We start from the raw sequence: 19,290 nt of genomic DNA, 5'->3' as shown, positions 1-19,290 counted from the left end.
TTGAGAGAATCATTTTACAATAGTTTACTGGATAACAACACTTGTGTGCATGCAAAAAGGCAACAAAGAAACAAAAATCCAGAACTCCATGACCGCAGACATCAGCCGTATGGAACAGTGCCACCTACAGGACACTTAAGCATTGCCACAAAGTGGCTGAAAGCTTGAAAGTGCAGGATGCAGAAGGTGCTAATGGCAGGTAGTGCTGGGAGAGTGTCACATTGTCTGTGCCGCCACTACTTTATTGCAATAGTCTGGAAAGTAGCAGGATTTTCTCTTACCCTGAATGGCATAGTAACTCGAATAAAAAAGTCCCGGAGGGAACAATCTCTCAGTGAGCTGACAGGCTATAGAAGTACGAGATTAGGTAAGATTAAGGGAGCAGGCTAAATAGAGCCAAGAAGTAAGAGAGACGATCAGCATTAGCTCCTAAGAGCACTCGGTAAGGCCTCAACAGCCTTTCAATAAGATAGGATGGAGCAGCACTTTGGAGCATTACACTGCTCTACATTTAGTAGTTGGCGTGATCAGAGGGGTCTGATTATACCTGTTGGCAACAGAACACCAACAGCTTTTAAGTCATATTCTAGTGTGGCACATCACTGCCCAGGAACTAACTAGAGGGCTTTCCATGTGAAGTTTGCAGGTTCTTCCTTTGTTCACATGACATGCATTGAAACTCCAACTAATGATTTACAAAAAGGAATTCAGGAGATGGACGGGCCTTTTTGTGTTACAGCTCACAAGGACACATACAGAATTTAGCTCCCTCTTCTCACTTCTCTGGGTGCTCAGGCCAGGTTTTGGTCCTTTGACTCCTACAGGACGGGACAAAGCAAAGCTGGCCAATGAGATGGCCACTAGGTGAGTGTGAGACCCTGAGTACAGCATACAGATTTAGCAGAGCGAATGTCGCTCTTCACAAAGACGGCTTTGTGCACAAAGTGCAGGTGCGCATGCTGCTCGCTCTTCTTATTATCACATCTAAAAGGTGGGAAGAGACAACTGCAGTTGCTGGGAACACTGGTATAAAGGAGATTATTAACATAAAATGAAAATAAGGCTTGAATTTATCATTACAATGGGACAATGGGAACATTTTTAATAATCTATTCCCAAAATGAATACATTCATTCTGCTAATGAAATGGCAGTCCAGATAGAAAATCAATTACAAGTTTCCTTTATGCAATCTATTCAAGTATTCATAACTCTGATTCCTCTGTGTTTCCCACTGCATAGTAATGTGGCTCTCTGTCAATCATCATTCAATGGGCCTGAATCGGAAGGAATCATCACTTCCATTTTCTTTAATTGAATCACGGAAACACTGGCAAACGCACACGTACGGTCCGTAAATAAGCACGCGAGTGTGACGCCGGCCACCTCCATAAATAAGATTTGCTTATTTTTAGTAGTGTACATTAGCATGTTAGAATAATTTGCAATGTGGCTTGACACCGTCGTCTGAACCTAGTGGCTGTCGGACGTGGATGTTTGCTTTCTGTCTCGACTTTGTCTGCAGTCTGTTTGAGACACAAGGGTGTATAAAAATGAACCATAAAGTGTGAAAAAATAGCAAAAAATAAATATTTATAACAATTGATACTCTTTTCATCAAGTCATTAAATGTAATGTCAGAAGCAGCCCACACGTTTCAGTTGCAGTGCTATTAGTGTCTGTGAAAGCCCATTCCTCTTCCTGTCCTATCCAATCTGAAGCCCCCGTCACACTGCACAAAGAAGCCATTAACTGGACTTTTCAAAAAGTGAGCTTCTGATCACAGGCTCCTCTAAATATGGCGCTCGGTTACATCTCAGAAAGTGCGCTTTTATCAACAGCAGCCTCGCTGGCACACAACACAGCCCTCAATATTCATTTTCTGACTTGATCACGTTGGACAACGCTGGCGCTCTGCTGATTCCCAATCCAATCTCATCATCTATCCAGGCACATTGTCATGAGACGCCTCTCTTTGGAATTCATTTTACATTTGCAAAAGAGCACAGGCTTTGTTTTTCACTGGGCCCAGCCAAAGTGACTTCATTTACAGCTGCTCTCCGCGTCTCTGCTGTTTAATAGAGAGAAAGTCGCCTCTAACATGTAGTCATCTGCAATGAGCCTGAGACAGGCAGGAAAGACATGATACTGTACGATCGATAGATAGATAGATAGATAGATAGATAGATAGATAGATAGATAGATAGATAGATAGATAGATAGATAGATAGATAGATAGATAGATAGATAGATAGATAGATAGATGACAAAATAATACTGTATTATCATATTAATATTATCACCGTCCATTTCCCTTAGACATTCCACAATGTGCTATGAAATCATCAGCTACAAATTATTTTTGATTCATTTGAAGTGCATTTTGCACATGCATGCCTGATAGCTGTTTTATATCAAATGTGAAATGTTTGCACAGCACTTCCCAAGATAACCTGACTGACCTGGTGTGTTAACTCCATTATCTAAAGGTCACTGATGACAGAACACATATTCGACATGAAGTAACATATGTGGAGTCTGGCTGAATAAGCGCTCGCTATATGTCACCATTAGTCACTGCGTCCTACTGACGAGAGTCAGAATAAACCTCAGAATTCCAATTCTGTCTCAGATTTTCCGCTGCCAGAATGAAGTACACGAGCAGCTGATGCAAATTATACATTGGAGACGAATCTACAAGTGAGCCACACCACATCACGTTAACCAATGGTTAGTTGGAAACAACTTCTAAGAATGACCATAAAGAGAGGGTAGCAACAAAATGCGTGGTCCACTTGGGCGTTGCATCAGCAGCCATGTGCTTGGCCAGGAGAAGGCTTCTCATAGCTTGCACATAAAATCCATCCATCTTCTACCAGTTATCTGGGCCCTGGTCACATAGGCAGAAGTCTAACTAAAGATGCTCAGATATCCCTTTTTCCAGCCACATCATCCAACTCCTTCAGGGGGATACTAAGGCGTTCAACCTTGGCCAGCTAGGAAATATAACCTCTCCAGCATGTCCTAGGTTTGCCCATAGAGATCTTCTGCCGGTTAAACATGTCCGAAACACCTCCTGTAGCGAGAGATATGTCCAGGAGGCATCCTAATCAGATGCCCAAATCACGCCCTGGCACTATACTTTGAGATCCTTCTGATTGTCTGTGGTCCTGATCCTATCACCCATTGCTGAGCCCAGGAACTCTGTGAAGGAAGCTCATTTCCATCACTTGTATCTACCTGTACAATTGAATTCTTTTAATCGCTACTCAAAGCTTGTGAGCACAGTTGAGGGTAGAAACATTGATCGATCACTAATTTTAGAGCTTTGCCTTTTGTCTCAGCTCTCACTTCACCACGTTTGCATAGTTATATACATGTTGCTTATAAACATCATTCAGAAGAAATGTCCATATATGTGACAGGTGGCAGAAGCCATCAGTTCTGTCAATGAGATTGTTGCTGTGCCATGGCAGGAGCTGGCAGGCCTTTCCAAAGGACAGCTTAGAGCTGATTTTGAAGAGGGTCGATGGCGGACCCCACTGGCCACAGGACATGTGTGATGCCCGAAGGCCTAGCTGCCCACCCACCCCTGGCTCCCCTCACTTTTAAGCACACATCTATTTGTTTTCAAACAACGGCCACACGAACCTGCTCTGCATCATTTGATTTAATCCGAATAACTACTTGACCTCAGCCGACCCCAATTTGGAGTTTTCCTTGCGATTTTGCAATGCATAATTAATATGCTATTATGAGACATATATTTTAGATATCGTGCTATAAATATTTCATCTAAATTATTCTGATTCATGAGCCGGGCCATTTAGGGTTCATAAATCTTAATATACAATAAATGATTGATAAATGATGTATAATACATGTTTGTGCTATGCATTATGTTTTAGTTATTAATAAATCTTTACTGTGTTATTTTTCATATTTTACCTCACCGACGTGCCAGGTGACAGCGGAAAGCACCCTGGGCTGTGCGTGTGTGTGCTCCGAGGGGCACGTCCTTTCAGTTCCATCACAGATGCCTTGCTGGGCACGGGCCGCACAACTCGACTGATGCCGTCGACTTCGCTCACTGCCTCCTTCTTCTCCACTGGCAGACTGCATGTCATCTGGGGAGTTCACATGCGGCCTATGCCTGTTCAGCTTCATGACAAAACCGCTCATTTAAACTGGATGGAACTGTGGGGGGCATTTTTGTCTGCTTGTAAAACAGCCTCTAACTATAAAAAAGTGAGAATGTCAGTGCTCTAACAGAGGCTTATATAGACACCCTGGTCCAGTTTCCAGCCAATCATAGTCTGCCAACTGTCTGGATTTGAAAGAAAGCGACAATGTTTCAATTTCATTTCTTTTTGTCATTCCAAATCACACTCTAATGACGTCATCTGTGGCATCATTTTCAGTTTTGCACTTACAATGGGTCTTTATGTGGGGGCCATTTTTATAAATTTATGAATGAATTTGTGGTTTGTCTGATTGTGGTGGTAAGTAACATACAGACTTGTTATTGGCCAGAGAAGGCTAGTTGCTCTGATAGTTTCTTTTTCTGTGTTGAGTTTTGTTCAGCCCTTTTCTTTTGAAATCCTGTGAAACTACCACTATAACTACCCACTATGCTTGACTTACTTCTTTCTGCAATAAAATGTCACCACTACTACTAGTCCAATTATTCTCTATATTTTCTTCCTCCTTTAATGGAAAAAACAAGATGGTTCTTACACCACAAAGATAATCCAAACCAAGGAAACTTTTATTTCGCCTGTGGAACTACCAGTCACCCACTGCAAAAGATGGGCTCAGAAGTAAGCCTAAGAGTCCAAGGTCTTTAAATGTTCTAAAAATGACTTTCGCCATCAAACTTCTTAGAAATCGCCTTAGTCAATGGGTGGGCCTCTCTGGCAGTGTCTTAAATGGCTTGAATCCTACCTGGCAGGGAGAAAATTCTTTGTTAGTTGTGGTAATTACAATTCAAAGACACATGATATCCTATATGGTGTTCCACAAGGATCTATCCTGGGTCCACTGCTCTTCTCAATCTACATGCTTCCATTAGGTCAGATTATCTCAGGGCACAACGTGAGCTACCACAGCTATGCTGATGACACACAGCTATATTTATCAATAGCACCTGATGACCCCGATTCTCTTGATTCACTAACACAATGTCTTACTTGTATTTCTGAATGGATGAATAGTAATTTTCTAAAGCTAAATAAAGATAAAACTGAAATTTTAGTGATTGGAAATAATGGATACAATGAGGTTATCAGAAATAAACTTGATGCATTAGGATTAAAAGTCAAGACAGAGGTAAAAAGCTTAGGGATAACTGTTGACTGTAACCTGAATTTTAAATCGCATATTCATCAGATCACTAGGACAGCATTTTTTCACTTAAGAAATATAGCAAAAGTTAGACCTCTTATATCACTGAAAGATGCCAAGAAATTAGTTCACGCTTTTGTTTTCAGTCGACTAGATTACTGTAACGCACTCCTCTCAGGACTACCCAAAAAAGACATAAATCGTTTGCAACTAGTGCAGAATGCAGCTGCTAGAATCCTAACTAGGAAAAGAAAATCCGAGCACATTTCTCCAGTTTTGATGTCACTACACTGGTTACCTGTGTCATTCAGGATTGACTTTAAAATTCTGCTTATGGTTTATAAAGCCTTAAATAATCTCACTCCATTTTATATATCAGAATGTCTGACATCTTATATTCCAAATCATAACCTTTGATCCTCAAATGAGTGTCTGCTTAAAATTCCAAGAGCTAAACTTAAAAGAAGTGGTGAGGCAGGCGGCCTTCTGCTGTTATGCATCTAAAATCTGGAATAGCCTGTCAATAGGAATTTGCCAGGCTAATACAGTGAGGCACTTTAAAAAACTGCTGAAAACACATTATTTTAACATGGCCTTCTCATAACTTCACTTTAATTTAATCCTGATGCTCTGTATATTCAATTCATTATAATAACTATTCATGGTGGCTCTAAAATCCGTACTAACCCCTACTCTCTCTTCCGTTTCTTTTTCCGGTTTCTTTGTGGTGGTGGCCTGCGCCACCACCATCTACTCAAAGCATCATGATGTTCCAACATTGATGGATTAAAAGCCAGAGGTCTGCATGGCCATCATCATCATCAAGCCCTTCCGTGAGAACCCTAAATACAAAGAGGGCTGTTTCATTTATGTGAGGTAGAATGCCCAGAGGGGGCTGGGCGGTCTCATGGCCTGGTACCCCTGCAGATTTTATTTTTTTTCTCCAGCCGTTTGGAGATTTTTTTTTTTGTTTTTTCTGTCCTCCCTGGCCATCGGACCTTACTCTTATTCTGAGTTAATTAATGTTGTCTTTTTTTAATTTCTTACTTTGTCTTTTATATTTCTTTTCTTCATTATGTAAAGCACTTAGAGCTATATTATTTGTATGAAAATGTGCTACATAAATAAATGTTGTTGTTGTTCAACTCTAAGGGGTCTACACCTCAACCTGAAGTATAAAGGCTGAGGTTAGGGTTAGGGTTACAAACAACAGAATTAACCAAAAAGAGCAAAACAAAACTACGGAACAAATCCTGACTGATAAATAACCATTACCGTGACTCACATGTCATCTGCCATGAAGTATGTCTGCCTAACTGAGTCTCGTCTATTTCACACAGAGCGTCCCAGTCCAGAGACCCTGACAACAAACCTTGGGTAGGGGGTCCATACATTTCGAAGAGGAATTTTTGAAAACATGTTTCTAAGGAGAAGCTTAGGAAATTTTATGTAAACATCGTGGTGGCAGGGGGTTTGAATGAATCACATGATCTTCAGTGTTTTATTTAAATTTTACCCTCCCTCTATTTGTTGGTGAAAGTATAGTTAATTACTGATTAGTAAGGTAAAGCCAGTCAGTCTACCTGTTTAATGTACATGTTTATATACTGTGTATATTTCTTCTCTGTTACAATCATAGTATGTCTTTCTGAATTAGCTGATTTATACTTTGGATATCTGTCTATAGGCCCTTGTACCACAATTTAAAGCTGCTTTACTGTTTACTTTGGATAACATGACACTTGATAAATGGAACAAAATAATAATAATAATAATAATTAAGCCTCCAACAACCTGTCCTCCTATAGTAGAACTTTGTGTTTCTCTTTTAGAATAGCCATACGTGTCCTGGCCTCAGAATCTCAGATTTGGGACAGCTTCACCTTATACAGACTGGGACTCAACTGACCTCAACCCAACTGGACAAGCATTTCACTTGCTGAAGACAGAAAGTCCAACGAACAAGCATCAGCTGAAGTCAGCCGCAGTAAAGGCCTGGTAAAGCATCTTGAGGATGGACGCACAGCACTTGGCGGTGGCCATGAGTTTAGACTTCAGGAAGTCAATGAGTGCAAATGATTTTCAACCAAATATCGGAAATGATCATTATATTCATGATTATGTTAGTCTGTCCAAATATTTTTGAGCCCTTGGAAATGGGGGGCTATGAAGAAAAATGGCTGTCATTTCTAAAAGGCTCATACAATTTGTTTTGTTAAACCCCTTGAGTTAAAGCTGAAAGTCTACACTTCAATCACATAATGATCGCTTTGTTTCAAATCCATTGTGGTGGTGCAGAGAGCCAAAATTATGAAAACTGTGTCACCGTCCAAATACTTACGAACCTAACTGTATTCATTTTCTTTTATTCATTTAATCTTTTCTGTATCTTGTGGGGGAGACATCTTGCTTTTGACTGCAGTTCTCTCATCCCAACAGGTGTTAGTTCTATACATGATAAGTTGTACTGTGAAGTGGGGGTCAGACACTCGCCCACTCCCATCCCGTGTCTCTGACTAATAAGAAACCCAGGCTTGCTGACACCTCCTGGAGGTGCTTGGCTTCCTCTTAGTTGCTTCGTTTCTACTCTGGTGTTTTCACGGTTGTTGCCTTTTCTCTCTTAACTAAGGGTACACCAAGATTCCATTTTCTTGTTACTTCTTCACTTGTATAAAAAGTGAAACTGACAGCGACACTGAAGTCTAGTATGTTAGGCGGAACTGTTGATTATATGGAAGACCCCCCCCCCCCCCCCCCCCACCCCACAAAAACACTACTGTTTAATACAAAACTAAATGGCTGTGAGTAGAGCTGAGCTGCAGCACCGCTCACTGGTGACTTAACCGCAATGTCACGATTCCAAAAGCCAAGATATGGTGATGGAGGTGTGATGCCACTGTTGATGCTGGGCACTGAGTTTCACTTGTCTGCTGTTGATCCTCACTTTAAGAAGTGGCTACAAATTTACTGCTCGTCTTGTAACCACCATATTCTGACAAGTAAGGTGTGTTGTGCCACATGACGTTGCACAGCTGGGTTGAAGATTCACAGATGAGCCAGCTAACTCAAACATCCGCTCTCTATTATATAGCTCCTTTCCCTTGGCATGCACTACTGACTTTGAGAAGATGACTTGCTCAGTGTCCATACACTCAGAATTGTGCCAGTGTTAAGCCGTTTTAAGAATGGTCTTTATAAAGCAGAAACGGGCTGACCCAGGCCGGCTCTCCTTCTCACTTATCAGGCGGCTGAGAAGCCCTGTGCTGGCTGTCACCTAACACAGAGCTCTTCAGTCCAGCAGACCTACGTGTCCATTCAAGAATGCATTTAAAAAGGAAAACGCTTTTAATATCGGGCGCAGTTAATTGCAGCACTAAAACAAGCAGCAGGTCAGTAATAAGAGTTGTCTTACTGCTGATCCCAGCCTGTCTGCCAAAGCCAAGCCCAGGTTAGTGAAATATTTTATTATTCCCTTAGACTCTCTGGCAGCACGCGGATTCCTGCCAAGCCTGGCCAGAGCAATCACTTTCAATTTGTGGCTTCATTAGCAGGCGCGCAGGCTGTCCTGCATCTATCAGGAAAGTTAATAAGTAAGCAGATCGCAAGGTTAACACGCTGGCATTTATTATTAACAATCTGATAGAGGGCACACCAGGGGTTATGGAAAAGGGATCTCGCACATTCCAGCTTCATTTATCCAAGAGAAGACATGATGCACAGCCTCGAGTCTCGTGTGTCCAGCAGAAGAGCCAGCCGTAGCTCATCCGTTTAAGCCAAGGGTTGGTGAGCTACAACTGGACACCACACAGGTGGGTGTAGGAAAAAGAAGTGGGAAGTGTAGATGGAGCATGCGATGAATGCTGGGAAGAGAGTGTGTTTGTGTGTATGTGTGGTAGGGGCGCTTTTATACAGAAAACAGAAAAAGAACATTAGATGGGCACATCACCTGATCAACAACAGGGTAAGGACGGTGATGGGGTTGAGGGTTTGAGGAAGGGATTGCTGCCATCATTGGCTCTCAGACAGATGGTAAATCCGAGCTGTTGATTCAGAAATTCCATGTGAACGCAAAACCAACTCAGAAATATAAGTTGGACAATTTGGACAAAACAAAGTTGAATTGTTGGAGTTATGATGTAATGCTGGCCTTTCACCTTAGTTAATTGTCTGAAATAAAACATATAACCTGGCCAGCCAGTTAAGTCATTTTTTTGGTCAAATTGCATTTGGAGCAAAGTGAAATATATTTGATATGTTTATTTGGCTCCTTATTTCCTTCCTTTTTTTTGGCAACTTTACGTTTCTCCAAATAGTTCAACCGAAAACTCATGTGAACCCATTGAAGTGGGAAGGTGAAGAGTCACAAGTTGGAGCTCCACACAATCCAAGAAGATGTGAACACAGCAAACCATAACCATGATGGCCTGTGTTCACATATCTCAGCAATGGTCAGGTTCAGTTAGGAACTACACAAAAAGAAACCAGTCAAACCAGTGCCTATGACAAGGAACAAAGAAGGCCGTATTGCACTGGAGATGGATTTGTTATGCTTCAGCCAAGACTGTAGATCGGACTCAAGTTTATTTTTTATTTGTTAAATTGTTTTGTTTTCAAATATTTGCCTTTTTAATGTATGTTATTTCATGATTTTTGTTTATATTGTGTTGCTGACTAATTAGTCAGTGTATAAATATAATGTAAATACCTCTGCTTTCATTCCATGCATTTTGTGGGTGGAACCACCTGAACATCATTCTGAAGGACCACCCTCAGCCTTTATATGCAAGTCTGGGGAGCCGGTGCTGCAGTGGGTCACTGACGCTTGAAGAGCGCATATTATTGTTAAGTATTGATTTTTCTGTTTCCTGGATTTACTGCTTCTGACTTTATTTTTTTTTAATTCTTGGATCCTATTTTTGCACTAGTTTTCGGTGGGCTACCTTTTTCAGACATTCCCTATTACTTTATGTTTTGTCATAGTAGGCACCTAGGGTGAGCCTATCCTCCCCAGTTTGGCATTCTTTCCTGATAAAGACTTTAATGGAATGCCTCAAATCCTATCCATAGCCTTTGTATGTTGATTCTTGCCAGCCTAGTCACTCTAGTTAAATGCCTCTGCATTATTTTTACATGTACAACCCCTGGCAATTAGAGTGCCAGAACATGCAGGAGGGAAAGTTAATAAATAAAATCAAACAAGTGTGACAGAAATACCATTACAACCTGAGCAGCAGTTCATCTTGTGTCCATATGCTCACTGCCAGGTGGCTGCCTGTCTTAATGCTCTTATTAGTTTCTGATCTGGCGTGGTCCAGCGCGGCCCTTAATCCAGCATGCCATCTGAACAGAGCAGCAAAAATGGCACTTGAAACCATCCCACCATCCTAGACAAAGCTCTTGGCTAGGCAGACACAGCTCCATTTCCAGTCTAGTTCATGTCCTTTAATCTCAGCCAACTATATTCCTCCAGACCAGCAGATCCATCAATTACAACCACATCGATGTACAGCATTTAATCAAATAATTTAGGGTCAAATATGCGCTTGAGCAACAACTAGTTAAACAGCTCCCTTTCCCATTAAAATAAGGTATTAGTATATGATATTGTTAGACAGTCGTAAAAAAAAAAAAATCAAAACAAAAATGTAACCTTATCAGGCACCTTGACCTGAGATGACAGGGCGCACTCTCACCATGTGACATTCTTTTCCATCTGCCATTCAGCTCAGATGGATGCCCCTTCATGGAATCAGCACTTCAATTCCAATGAGCAGCAGAAGAAGGCAGTCAGTTGAAAGACTCACCACGACTGAGCAGCTCCTCTCGTCTTTTTCCTTGTTTTAGCACCCTCGTGTACTAGTTGTTTTCTATCTTATTCACGACCAATCTGATCATATGGGGGCCTGCTGATTCCACAACACCTTCTTACTTCCTGAGCTCTTATTACATCACAACCTGTGTGATCTCCATTACACCTATTTGTGTTCTTCTTGTGTTAAAATCAAATACATTTCTTCTTTTATAAAGATTCTATATTGGACTAACAGTTTCTGTCCAGCCACAGGTTTAACAGTTCCTCTTCCTTGAGGGGCATTTTTGATATATTTTCAGACATTTAAGAAATTTTAAAGCCAGCTCCCCATTTTGGGTCTGTTGTGTTTGGGATCAGCCTGCCAGGAGTGAGGCCTATCTTTGGGGCAGGCTAATGAAGGTCCTGGCCTGGTCTGTGCCTCTTTTAGAGTCTTCACTCCCTTTCTGCCATTTTGTGTGCTGCTCATCACAACAGTATTGCACAATCTAAGCAGAAACATTTTGGTATTAAATGCACCATAAAAGGCACTACATAAGAGAGTTACAGTTAGGTCCATAAATATTTGGACAGAGACAACTTTTTTCTAATTTTGGTTCTGTACATTACCACAATGAATTTTAAATGAAACAACTCAGATGCAGTTGAAGTGCAGACTTTCAGCTTTAATTCAGTGGGGTGAACAAAACGATTGCATAAAAATGTGAGGCAACTAAAGCATTTTTTAAACACAATCCCTTCATTTCAGGGGCTCAAAAGTAATTGGACAATTGACTCAAAGGCTATTTCATGGGCAGGTGTGGGCAAGTCTGTCGTTATGTCATTATCAATTAAGCAGATAAAAGGCCTGGAGTTGATTTGAGGTGTGGTGCTTGCATGTGGAAGATTTTGCTGTGAACAGACAACATGCAGTCAAAGGAGCTCTCCATGCAGGTGAAAGAAGCCATCCTTAAGCTGCGAAAACAGAAAAAACCCATCATAGAAATTGCTACAATATTACGAGTGGCAAAATCTACAGTTTGGTACATCCTGAGAAAGAAAGCAAGCACTGGTGAACTCAGCAACGCAAAAAGACCTGGACGTCCACGGAAGACAACAACAGTGGTGGATGATCGCAGAATCATTTCCATGGTGAAGAGAAACCCCTTCACAACAGCCAACCAAGTGAACAACACTCTCCAGGAGGTAGGCGTATCGATATCCAAGTCTACCATAAAGAGAAGACTGCATGAAAGTAAATACAGAGGGTGCACTGCAAGGTGCAAGCCACTCATAAGCCTCAAGAATAGAAAGGCTAGATTGGACTTTGCTAAAGAACATCTAAAAAAGCCAGCACTGTTCTGGAAAAACATTCTTTGGACAGATGAAACCAACATCAACCTCTACCAGAATGATGGCAAGAAAAAAGTATGGAGAAGGCGTGGAACAGCTCATTATCCAAAGCAGGCCACATCATCTGTAAAACACGGTGGAGGCAGTGTGATGGCTTGGGCGTGCATGGCTGCCAGTGGCACTGGGACACTAGTGTTTATTAATGATGTGACACAGGACAGAAGCAGCCGAATGAATTCTGAGGTGTTCAGAGACGGACTGTCTGCTCAAATCCAGCTAAATGCAGTCAAATTGATTGGGCGGCGTTTCATGATACAGATGGACAATAACCCAAAACATACAGCCAAAGCAACCCAGGAGTTTATTAAAGCAAAGAAGTGGAAAATTCTTGAATGGCCAAGTCAGTCACCTGATCTTAACCCAATTGAGCATGCATTTCACTTGTTGAAGACTAAACTTCAGACAGAAAGGCCCACAAACAAACAGCAACTGAAAGCCGCTGCAGTAAAGGCCTGGCAGAGCATTAAAAAGGAGGAAACCCAGCATCTGGTGATGTCCATGAATTCAAGACTTCAGGCTGTCATTGCCAGCAAAGGGTTTTCAACCAAATATTAGAAATGAACATTTTATTTCCAGTTATTTAATCAAATTACTTTTGGACAAAAGTAATGAAATGAAGGGATTGTGTTTAAAAAATGCTTTAGTTGCCTCACATTTTTATGCAATCATTTTGTTCAGCCCACTGAATTAAAGCTGAAAGTCTGCACTTCAACTGCATCTGAGTTGTTTCATTTAAAATTCATTGTGGTAATGTACAGAACCAAAATTAGAAAGAAGTTGTCTCTGTCCAAATATTTATGGACCTAACTGAATATTCTAACACTCCAAACTATGCACTACAATTAGCAAAAAAGAAAAAGAAAAGGTATACAAGATGCCAAGTCAACTTTGCTTCACCCAACAGCTACTGGCATTCACTTCACTTTTAGAAAGCTGCCCTGAAAGTGTGAAAGGAAACAAATGGTTAAATCTGACTGCATTAGTTATACTCACAAGACCGCAGTACTCACACACCTTGCTGTAACATGACGTGATTTTTATTTGGCAAGTTTCGATTTGACATTACAAGCTGCACAGATGTGATCCATGTCAATAACAATGATGATAACAATAATGACAGGAAGCCCACGGACAGCTCCCATGAGTTTGGGGGAGGCTGAGGAGAAGATAAGGATGTGATGGGCTCTTCACATAAATTGAGTGGAAGAACAAAAATATTTTAAACTGCAAAACCATCTAAGATGGCGCTCTCTTTTACTGGGCCAGCAAGAATAGAACCAGAGTCCGAACCGGTGGGTTAAGAAACTCATTCAGAGTCTCCCAGGGAGTACGACAGCTTTGTGGTATGAAATGGCAGCTTTTTCACCACTGTTTGTTATGGATTAGCACGGGTTTAATCCCTGGCTCAAGTACATTTTCTATTTGATTGTTTTTTGTATTATTTATTAAATACTATTTTGTATATTACATTCTGAAACTCATTTTTGGTCTTTGTGGTCTGAACACTGTGTTGTTTATTATGTACTTACTATATTTTGTGAGGAAGTGGAGAAATGATAAAATGGGAAATGATGTGCGACTCACATGGGGATGACATTGAGGGCTCAGCCACTGCATTACTGACTACATTAACTTTTGTGTCGACACAGAGGTACCCACAAAGACAGTACATTTCTTTCCAAGCAACAAGCCCTGGATTACTAAGGAGCTAAGAAGTCATCAGAATGAAAAAAAAGACAACATTCAAATCCGGTGCACAGCAAGAGCTGAAGAAAAAGCAGACTGGAGGAAAGGAAGCTTACTAAGCTGACAAAGCAAATGAACTCACTCAGAACAACATGAAGGATGTCTTGAATGGACTGCGCATAATTACTGGACTCAAGCAATCCAGGGCTCAGGTGCAAGAAGGAGATGTGCACAAAGCTAACACCCTGAACCTTTTCTTTCTAACAGATCTTCCCCCTTCCAATACCACCTTCTTTCAATGACCAGTCTCCCCTACGCCATCACTTACCACATCTGGAATTATCAGTGATGAGACCACCTCATAAATGAGGACCAAGGAAGGAGAAAACTGGGAAGAAAATGCACAGGAAATGCTGTGGGACCAGATGAAGTCAGTCTTTGAGTTGTCAAGGCTGTGCTGACCAAATTTGTGTTGTCCTCTGTCACACGTCCAGTCTCTCATTAAGGCTGCAAAATGTGTACATGCAGTGGAGAACACCCTGCGCTATTCCTTCTAAAAAAGGCAGGCTCCTCTTCAACTAATGACTATAGACCAGTGGCACTAGCATCTTACATCACGAAGAAGTCCTCTTGTGGTAAGACCACCTGGACCCACTGCAGTTTGCCTCTCACACAAAGATTAGAATGGAGGATACAATTTTCTGTCTGCTCCACAAGGCTTATTCTCAAAAGGACAAAGCTGGCAGCACTGATTATGTTTTTTTGATTTCTCCAGTGTCTTCAACCCGGTCAAGCCATCCCTGTTAAGAGGCAAACTCAGAGATATGCAGGTGGATGTGCCAGAATAAGGGACTATTTGTCCAGAAGACTGCCATCTATGTGACTCAAGGACTGTGTTTCTGGTACAGATGTGAGCAACACTGGAGGGAGCACCACAAGGAACAGGCCTGTCTGCTTTTCTCTTCACTCTGTACTCCTCCGATTATAAATATAATAGCAGGTCGTTGCAGAAATTCTCAGACGATTCTGCACTTATGGGGTGTATTGATAAAGGGATGAGACGGAAAAGAGGAATCTGGAAAGAACTTTGTTTCTTAGTGCAAAGAATCAGCAAAACCAAGAAAAGCCATTAACTTTCATTGCACCAAAGAGCCTCTATGTCCGGTCATTATTCAGGAAGTGGATGTGGAGGTGCTTCACTCCTACAATTACTTGGGGGTCGACATCAATAACAGATTGGACTGGTCTCTTAACACAGTGGGAATTACAAAAGAAAGGGCAGAACACACTCTTTCTTTTTTTCTTAAGAGACTGTGTTCCTTCAATGTGGGAAGTGTCATCCTTCATATCTTCTGTACCTCTGTGATGGCCAGTGTGATTGTCTATACAGTGGAACCTCGGTTCACGAACGCCTCGGTACACGTACAACTCGGTTTACGACCAAAAAGTTCGCCAAACTTTTGCCTCGGTTCACGACCACACACTCGGTATACAAACAAGCCAGTTTCCCTTTCGGTTTGTGTGCGCTGATGATTTCCGCACATGTTGCATTGTTCTCAGTCAGACGTGAACTGCTGAACTGCTGCAATGTAAGAGAGAGAGAGAGAGAGAGAGAGAGCAGGCAGGCTCCTGTGCTGATGAGAGAGAGAGAGAGAGAGAGAGAGAGAGAGAGCGTGAAGCAGAGAGAGAGAGAGAGAGAGAGCGCGTGAAGCAGAGAGAGAGAGAGAGAGAGAGAGGGCACGTGCAGCTGAGCAGGGAGCCTGGGTGTTTGTGTCAGTGTTATTCAATGTTTTTACATTAGTTTACTATTACACTGTGCATTCTATGGTGTAATCTATAATAATAAAAGGCAAAGGCCTCACTGACTGACTCACTCACTGACTGACTGACTGACTGACTCATCACTAATTCTCCAACTTCCCGTGTAGGTGGAAGGCTGAAATTTGGCAGGCTCATTCCTTACAGCTTACTTACAAAAGTTAGGCAGGTTTCATTTCGAAATTCAAAGCGTAATGGTCATAACTGGAACATATTTTTTGTCCATACACTGTAATGGAGGAGGCGGAGTCACGTATCGCGTCATCACGCCTCCTACGTAATCACGTGAACTAAAAACAAGGAAGAGATTTACAGCACGAGTCACATGCGGGAACGAAGGTAAATGACGTTAATTTTTGACTGTCTTTTAATACTGTGTGAGCATACATATTAACACATGTGCAATTAAACGTGTGCATTTACGGGGTGATTTCTCAGGCTTAAAAGCTCACCTTTTATCAAACGCGGGAAGAAAGGTAACTGACGTTGTTCACTGTCTTTTAATACTGTGTAACCATACATATTAACACATGTCCAATTAAACGTGTGCATTTACGGGGTGATTTCTCATGCTTAAAAGCTCGCCTTTTACTAAAAAGGTAAATGCAAAACTATTTTCAATCAGTTTATTGAAACGCTCCCGTTAAGGATTGCAATAACATATTCGCCAGATAAAAGAACGAAGTAGGGGGAAATGGAGGAACAGCCGCAAACAGTGAAGAGCAAAAAATTAATTAAACAATTGAGAACGGAGCGAGTTAAGCATACAAGCGTGTTCATAAGGGCAACAAAGCACGGTGTAAAACGTAAGTTTAAATTAAGTTAATAGAAACGCTCCCGCTGCGGATTGCAATAACATATTCGCGAGATAAAAGTTTAATGAGAAGACACGAGGTATAAACGAACCACACGCCGTGGCGCAACGTTAGGGGCAACAGTTTCAACCATTCTATGATCTGCTTCTCGCAACTGAAAGACGGCACATGGCGGATGTTAGCCGACTTGCTGACCGCAACGTTAGGGGCTTCAACTATGGCGCTGACGCCACATCTCAGTGCCAACACTTTGCAGACTGTACTTAAAAGACACGCCCTCCTCACTGGACAGTTAAAAACACCAATCAAACTAACGATGACATCAAGTATTACCCAATCAAAAGTACGAAAGGAGGCATCTTCATAAAATGCGTGTGGGATGATTTGCATGAGACGCTGCTTTAAAAAAAAAATGATAAAAAAAATACGGGATAAATCCCGTCCAGTATTGATTCAAAACGGGACGCGCAATTTCATTCTCAAACGCGGCACGATTCCGTATTTTAAAGAACGGGTGGCAACCCTACAGTGCCAGGTAACCACCCATACAATCAGATTGTGATTCAGACTAGGAATGCAATGAATGTAATTACCCCAATCTACATACAAGGCGAAAGTCTTGCAACATTCAAAGATGATGGTTTGGGATAATTAGTACTTATTAAGTACAACATTGAACATAAAAGAGCTTATGAAGCCTTGAACCGAAAAAAGCAACATCTCAGAGATCGTACAAAAAAAAAAGGAGGTAATGTCGTTTTACTCGCTGTAGATTTTACTCAAACATTACCAGTTATTCCACGAGGGAGACCAGCAGATGAACTCAACGCGTGTTTAAAATCCATGCTTCTCCCATGGTCGGTTATATGTCGCGTGTTCTCGGGTAGGTACACCAAAAAATGTAAACATTTAAGCATGTAATGGGCAAAGAAAAAATGAGGTATACCCAAAGGCACTGCAGTAGTACTCAATGTAACTTTACTTCTTAAATGTTAATGTTTTACTGTTTAATAATTTATACGCTTCTTATATATTGTTCAAATTCTTTTATGAAAATACCAGTGACAGCGCAATGCACGATAACATGGAGTGAATACACCATACGCATCTGCCCACGGCCGCCCTGGTGTGCGCAGATAGGAGTTGATTCTAAAATAAAATAAACATAAAAAGAGTAATACAATCATCACCCATAAAGCGGATAGCAGACGTGACGTATTATATGTGTACCACATTTCAAGTCAATACGTGAAACGGTTTGCAAGCTACAGGTGATTTTAAATCCTGGACAGACCAACGAAAAGCCACGGTAGCAAATTATTGAAGAAGATTTTACTGTTTAATAATTTATATTTATATGAAATGTGCTTCTTATATATTACTTCATATTCTCATATGATAATGATGTTAATGTTGTTTATATTGATTTCTATGTTATTGTAAGTGCATCTATGTGTGTATATGTATGTATGTATGTATGTATGTGTATATATATATATATATAAAAAATATATATATAAAAAATATATGTGTATATGTATATATAATATATCTGTATATGTGTGTGTATATATATAAAAGACAGCAACACTTATAACAATGACAACACAATTACATTGACAATCATGTTACGTTATTTTTAAAATGTTTCCTTTTTTTTCATAACCTCTTTAACACACTACTTCTCCGCTGCGAAGCGTGGGTATTTTGCTAGTTAACTATATTTGTGCTTAAAAATATTTTAAAAAATATATTTACATACAGTCCGTACGGTCTGGAACAGATTAATTGTATTTACATACAATCCTATGGGGGAAATTGCTTCGGTTCACGACCAATTCGGTTTACGACCAGAGGTTTGGAACGAATTATGGTTGTGAACTGAGGTTCCACTGTACTGTGGTGTACTGGGCTAGTATCATAATTTCAAGAGAGGCCCACTAAATCAACAAGCTAATTAAAAGGGCAGACTCAGTTATGGGACACACTCTGGACACCCTTGAAGTCGTAGCAAAGGTGAGAATTAAAACAAAACTGAGAGCCATTAAGAACAATGCTGTACATCCTTTCTCTGACACACTAGCAGATTTCTAATAAACCTTTACTAATTTTAAAAAACCAGAGCTTTCACGGCTTATTTCACTATTTGTTAATGTTTGGTACTGAAGATTATTTAAAATTATTCTGATTCAGGGGGGCGGCACGGTGGCGCAGTGGGTAGCGATGCTGCCTCGCAGTTAGGAGACCTGGGTTCGCTTCCCGGGTCCTCCCTGCGTGGAGTTTGCATGTTCTCCCCGAGTCTGCGTGGGTTTCCTCCCACCGTCCAAAGACATTCAGGTTAGGTGCATTGGCGATCCTAAATTGTCCCTAGTGTGTGCTTGGTGTGTGTGTGTGCATGCCCTGCGGTGGGCTGGCGCCCTGCCCGGGG

At 41.1% G+C, this 19,290-nt stretch overlaps 1 protein-coding gene across 4 annotated transcripts in view; it reads right to left on the bottom strand.

Annotated features, from left to right (window-relative positions):
- The window catches only part of macrod2 (mono-ADP ribosylhydrolase 2), a 1,343,630-nt gene that overhangs the window by 424,581 nt on the left and 899,759 nt on the right, over positions 1-19,290 (bottom strand). The window lies entirely within an intron of this gene.

This window comes from Erpetoichthys calabaricus, chromosome 15 (genome assembly GCF_900747795.2).
Source record: "Erpetoichthys calabaricus chromosome 15, fErpCal1.3, whole genome shotgun sequence".
In the NCBI taxonomy this organism is placed as follows: domain Eukaryota; kingdom Metazoa; phylum Chordata; class Cladistia; order Polypteriformes; family Polypteridae; genus Erpetoichthys; species Erpetoichthys calabaricus.
The sequence above is the reverse complement of the archived record's forward strand: the minus strand, read 5'-3'. Positions and strand labels throughout refer to the sequence as shown.